A 6,528-nucleotide genomic window follows, 5' to 3' on the forward strand; every position below is an offset into this window, starting at 1 on the left:
TTTTGCAAAGAGCCCAAAAAAGGGAAAACCCTGGAATTCAGAGACACTCGTGACCATTTGAATGAACTGCCACTATGACCCTAGGAGTCTGGAAACTTGGGCTTCGTTCTTGCCCCTGACACTAATTAACAGAATGCTCTCAGGCCATGTGTTTGATTTCTCTGGGAGTGGGCTCCTTAGTTATATAATTAGAAGAGACAATCTCTAAGTCCCATTTGAAAGGAAAAATACCATGATTCTATTGGATTTTTTTTTCTTTCTTTTTGAGAACATCCTTTATTAGGAGGAAAAGCTTCTTCACCCCCTTAGCCAGAATTTTGACCAGGGTGTTTGAAAAGCCTAGCATGATGTAGCCTGTAAGATTCCAGATGGGTCAGGGTCATTCCACACCCATCTGCCCTTAGTGCTATCTTGTGAAACACAAATTAACTTGTCTTTTATGACTGTCAGCCCAGGACAGGAGTCAGTGTCCCAGTCTTTGGATTTTCTGCTCTTTCTGAAATGTGTCCAGGCTCCTCTCGAGCTGAATACACAGTACTTGCTTGTATTTTGGCAGCCTGGTTCATATTTCTCCCATCCATTGTGTAAAGAAATTCTGCCTGAATTGCTTACAGGCTATTCCAGAGACAGAGCCAGAGTCCAGATTTTTCTTTTTCTGTGTCCTTGGGTTCATTCTCTTTGGAGAAGGGGATACACAGAGGAAGTAGATCCATGCTCAAGAAAAGCTGTTCCTTTTAGGGTGTGCTGTTGGGATTCTGATATCCTAGTCGCTTCCTGACGTGCCCTTGCACTCCTTAGCAGGGGATCCTGGTACATTAGCTACATTGTCTGGGGTGCATTTTTACAATCCCCTGTCATGTCTGTGTGCAGTTTGGCAGGCTGCACATTGGAGTGGGGATTTGGAAAGTGGGCTCTCTCACCCCACACACCCTGTCCCTCCTCCTCCCCCACCCTCTCTACATCTCAAACCAAACAAAAGCCATGCAATATAGAGCCCTCTTCTCACTGCCCTGGCTGACTGTGCCTGGTCACTGACAAAAGCCTGCAAGATGTGTAAACACCTGGGAAAGACTTTGTGTTCCTAAGGAAGCAGCTTTGGGCCTACAGTTGTATAACTTAGGGATATAGTGTAACTGGCTCCAGCAGCAGGTCCTGATTTAGTGGATTCTCTGAGGGGACCCTACTGCAGGGATTTGGTCTACACAGTGCCTAAATGACCGGGTAGTCTACAAAAAACTCCAGCCAATCTGGTTTTTTTTGGGGGGGGTGGGGGGTGGGGGGTGATGAGTATATATAAGAAACATCCAGAAAATAAAAGTTTTGTTTTCTTTCTTTTTTTTTTTTTTTCACAAATTGACATATTTACTTCATAAAAATATGGAATGTTTCACGAATTTGCGTGTCATCTTTGCGCAGGGGCCATGCTAATCTTCTCTGTATCGTTCCAATTTTAGTATATGTGCTGCTGAAGTGAGCACTTTCTTTTTTTTTCTGATTACAAAATTAGTGAATACCTATTGACCAAACTTGTCAGGCACCAAAACATGTTTTCAAATCAGCAGAAGGAACAGGATTTTCTTCATTGCTGTTGAATTGGCCGTGGTAGTCCAGTCTTTTGAATGGTAGTTTATCTTGAATGCCTTCAGGAATCTGATGGCCCTGGGGGTAGGATTGGGGTGGGGCAGGGGACACTTGGGTGTTGCATTTGCTTTTTGAGGGTCATTTAAACTCCATTTCATGAACTAGAAGGGCTCGTTAAATAAAATCCACCTTGTAAAAGGCGGCCACCCTCTCTCTTCTTACTGTGAGGGGGAGGCTCTACCCCTCTTTCCTGGGGCTTCCATAAGCAGGACAGCTTGGCCACTGTTTGAGCCCGGGCAGTAAGTGGCTTGCATGGCTCCAGACACATCAGCGGCTTTAGTGGCAGCCCTCACCCGTGGGCACTGCCAGTTCTGAGCAGAGCCATGTGGCTTTCTACCCAGTGACAACAGGTCACTGCGTCCTGCGTCAGAAGTTCCGTGAGTGCTCCTTCACTCCAGGTGAACTGTTCCTGTGATAGGCTCGTATGTGACCCGTCCTTTATAAATTTGAGACCCGAGTGTATGAAGCTACCCTGTTCATCACTCTGAACATCTTCAGGGCTCCCTGGTGGTGGCAGAGTAGCCTGAGGTGACTTTGAGCAGGAAGGGCCTCCATGGGAGAATTTTAAGTTTCTCAGTAGGCAACTGATTGAATTTACTCTTCTGAAGACCAGACCTCAAGAACTTGACAACTGCCTGGAACCATGGGCCATCCTAGAAGGACATGGGAACCAATTTGTTCAGTCCAATCTTGGGACTTGATTAGACTGGACGATGAGAGGATTCAGACCAAGGAAACAGGCTGAAGGCTCTTTTTAGAAGGTCCATGCAGGCTAGAACACATCAGACCACAAACAAGTAATAACCAACATCCCACTGGGCACATCAGGGACCGGGCGTAGTGCTGAGCTCTGCAAATGGTTTTTCTCCCTTGACTCCCAGAAAAGAAAATCTCTGTAATGTGGGAAGATTATTTCCTCCATTTTATGATAAGAAAATTGTGGGGTAGAAAGAGCAAGTTACTTTCCCCAAGTCTCATGTCTGCTAAGTGGCAGAGCCTGGAGCCTGTCCCTAATGGTAGCTTCCACAGTGTAGGAGAGTGACTGGTCTCTTCTGCTCATCATGGCATCCCATAAGTGGCACCATGCCTGGCATATGTGACACACTCTGTACCTTTTGTTGAGCACACAAATGCCTATGTTATGCTGCTTTGAACATAATAGGTCTCTTTCTCAGAGGAGAAATTGAGCCCACCCATTAGATACTGTGGCTTCCAGTCTTGCCCCATTCTTGTTGGGGAGCAGGTAGTGGTGGTGGGGGTGAGGCAGACAGCAGGTGCCTGAAGTTCCTCAGAGGCCTGGGAACAGACCCACAGAATGTCAAGATCTTTTGCTTCTGGGCAAATTCTTCACCAATATCAAGCTCCATGCCTCTATGAAACCAATATCTGTATTAGTTTCCTATTGCTGCTATAACAAATGACCATGAACCTGGTGGCTTACAACAAGCACAAATTTATTCTCTTACAGCTATGGAGGTCAGAGCCTGGAGTCTGTTTCACTGGGCTAAAGTCATGGTGGTGGTGGGGAGGTTCCTTCTGGAGGGTCTTTTGGGAGTCTGCTGACATTCCTCGGATCATGGCCCTCTCCTTGCGTTATTCTAACCTCTTGCTTTTGTCTTCACATCTCCTACTCATCTTTTGTCAAAAAACAGGAGGTGTCCTTTACCCTGGAGAAAGATAGGGTTTAGAGGCCACAGCAGAGGAAGGGATCCAATTCCCTCCCTCCCTGGGGTTAGGTGTGCAATGTGAACCTGGTGAGTTTTTCTACTCTGCAAAGTTGACAAGTCCCAACTGGAAATGGGACCCATGATTCCATCTTCATTTTCCTTGGGTGTTAACCTACTGAAGTTGGCCTCAGTGACTATAGTTATACCTGATACCAAGGTATTGCTTATAGACATAAGGAAATGAAGAAATTCCTTTACCTAAGCCCAGGGTAGTTTTACAGAAGACTTCTGATCTCACGGGGTGACTGGTTCCTTGGACCCCAAAGTGGGGTGGGAGTGTGATCTTTTTCATTTTATGATGAATATCTCGAGGCATGTTGCTCAGATGGTTTCCTGCAAGAACTTTCAGTGGGGCAGGGAGAAAAGCCTTCTTTCAATACCTTCTTGCTCCTTGGGAACATTCTGCAATGGTGGGGTGAAATAAAATGATAGAGACACCTGTTATTCTGTCCCTTTTAATAGCGCTTAGATAAAGGCATTTTTATGACAGCATTTCACTCAAATGAAAAGGTTTTATTTAGAATGGCGTTTCAGAGACTATGATGAGTGAGTAGCAGGAAACAGCCTTCTCTCTGCTCCCAATAAATTATATCAAGAAAGTGAGCATCTAATCCAACTATGTGTGAAGTCAACCCTTCCCTTAAGAGGTTTACAATCTCTTTGGGGTGACAAGATGTGCCTGAGAACAATTAAGTTATGAGCATGGCTCTGGCTCACTGGTTGAGCAGGTTCAGATGCTCAGTCCTATGCTTATAGCAGAAGACAGGAGGGCTGTGCCTTTTTAATTGGATCAGGGGGCCTGGAGCTGCCGCCTGGGCTCTCTAAATGAGATTGCGGGTGGCATGAAGGGATGGAACTTGGGGCTTAATTCACTCCGCTGTTGCCCTCGCCGGCACACCACACCCTCCATTCCATCAGAGGCTGACGATCCAGTTTGTGGATTAGACAGGCCCTTTCCTTCCACAACTTTTCCTTATAGATTCCAGATCCAGCCCACTCCTCTGCTACTTAGCACGTCCTTCGAAGGTGGGGAGGGAGAGGCTACGACGTCTGTGCCAGCCTGTCTGAGTAATCACTTGCAGCTCTGATGAGGGTAGAGGTTTTAAACTACAGTGGTGTCTAAGATGAAGTTTGGGGATTAGGTGTCTCTGCTTTCCATTACCGCAGATAGAAGTGCGCAGGCCCCATTGCTGCCCGCACAGCCAGCTGGCCGGCCAGAGGTGAAAGGAGAGGAGAAAAAGAGGCGTGTATCAATCCACTTTTTCCATCCACACAGTCCTTTAAGGTAGACTGCTGGCCTGTATTTTCTCTCTGTTTCGACCTGGGAAACTGAAGCTGGGGGATGTGTCTGAGTTACCCAAGGACACTGAAAGGCCTGTCTCCAAGGGATTGTCCTAGATTGCAGGAGGGCTAGTATATCTGTTCTCAGCATTAACAATAAAAATTAGAAAAGAAAAGCCCACAGTGTCTTTTTTTTTTTTTTTTTGGTGGCTGGCTAGTACAGGGATCCAAACCACAGCATAACACAATGTGACTCAAACTTAAGGAAAATACCAAATTAGCTTACTCCTGAGAAAAAGATGTTTGATATCTGGGTAAAGACATCTCTAATGGAAGTTGTCAGCTTGGTTTCACATCTTAAAAAAAAACAAAAGTCTCATTCTTATCAATGGATGTCCCATTACATGTCTTCAAACGCTGCTTTGCAACCATCAGCCACTGAATTTAATGTCTGTTGAGGGTGTGATGAGAAAGAGTCCCAACTTGATCTCAGAGTCTGAATGGCAAATGTGAATTTTCCCTGAAGACAGATGCGCGTAACTGGTGAGGAAGGGTGCTCATGGACTGAAGTTGGCAAATCAATGCAGTGTGTGGGCTTGCTGGGGACTCCCCATGTTGTTAAGGATTACATTTCCACACGGTTTGCAGACTAGATGTTAATCAGTGGCTGTTGGCCAGAGAGGGCAAACCGTACCAGCAAATAAATGCATTTAAGATGTTAGGAAGTGACCAAAGATGGATATGTACACAGGGACCTGAAAAATATGAAACCAGTTAAGAACTCAAAGGTCATTTTATTTAGGGCAAAATTCTTGTGCATGGTGCTGACAGTTTGCCCTCTGGGTGTTTTCAGAGCTTAAAGGATCAAACTTGTCCACGTGAAATATGGAATGTTGAATACAGAAGCCCCACACACCCCTCTGGCCCAACCTTTCTGCCCTATAATTACCATGGCTCCAGCTTCATGTTGGATACCACCCACCTATGGCTCTAGCTTGTGGGCTGGCACATCTAGAGGATGCTTGAAAGACGTCTTGGGTAATAAAACAAAATAGAGTACTTAACAATCCGTAGCTTATTTGAGGTATATAAAGGAGGGAAAGTCATCTTCCACATCTGAGATCAATTCTCAGTGATTTTGGAGCATCTCTGCCACCAAGGGATGTTACTGTCCAAATGGACTGCCTTGCTATGAGGGGGTGAACTATTCTATTGTCTTCCCTTCAAAAAAATACCTTATTTTCCTGCAGGCTGATGGGATGGAGTAGGCACTTATGTTGTCAGATAGTGACCTTAAGAACCATGAGTTAGGCCAAGAGATGGATTAAGAAGAGGTGAACTAACTCCAGGTGACATTTGCTTTGGATCTGTTTCCACCCCTGCCTTCTGCCCCCACCTGTTCCCTTTTGGTATTCCTCACAATGTCGCTGAGCCCCTGGTATGGTCCTTCATTTGCTGCAGAGCCCTGATGCAAGGCTGATGTAAACTGATCCTTCCATCTCAGAACAAACCTGAGCCGTGTTTAGAGTCCTACTCCACGCCAAGTCTGAGCTCAGGGGTTCTTTCAAGCTCAGGTATAGATGACTCTTGATGACTTAATGTCATCCTTCTTTGTGGAGCTCTGTGTGTAAAAGAAGCCTTTAATGCCTTCGAACTTAAACCAAGCAAGTGAATCCTGTGGGAATCTGAGGCACTGGGGGAGATGGAAGAGGAGTCTTTCGAACCTAGCACGGTGCAACCTGTCAAATGATAATTACCAGCTAATGCACAGGGTGGCCACCAAGTCTGGAAACACAGAAATTATTTTATCATGGAAGGAAATTAATATCAATAAACCATATATGTATTCCTCTATGTTTCCAGACTTGTGCCACCCTGA

The 6,528-nt window shown here is 45.5% G+C and overlaps 1 non-coding gene across 1 annotated transcript; it reads right to left on the reverse strand.

The window, feature by feature from the left end:
* Nucleotides 1-1,371: 1,371 nt before the first annotated feature.
* LOC134381342 (U6 spliceosomal RNA) lies at nucleotides 1,372-1,478 on the reverse strand. The gene has a single exon (XR_010023942.1). It is a non-coding gene; the product is annotated as a U6 spliceosomal RNA (small nuclear RNA).
* Between the last annotated feature and the right edge of the window lie 5,050 nt (nucleotides 1,479-6,528).

This window comes from Cynocephalus volans, chromosome 6, assembly GCF_027409185.1.
Source record: "Cynocephalus volans isolate mCynVol1 chromosome 6, mCynVol1.pri, whole genome shotgun sequence".
NCBI lineage: Eukaryota > Metazoa > Chordata > Mammalia > Dermoptera > Cynocephalidae > Cynocephalus > Cynocephalus volans.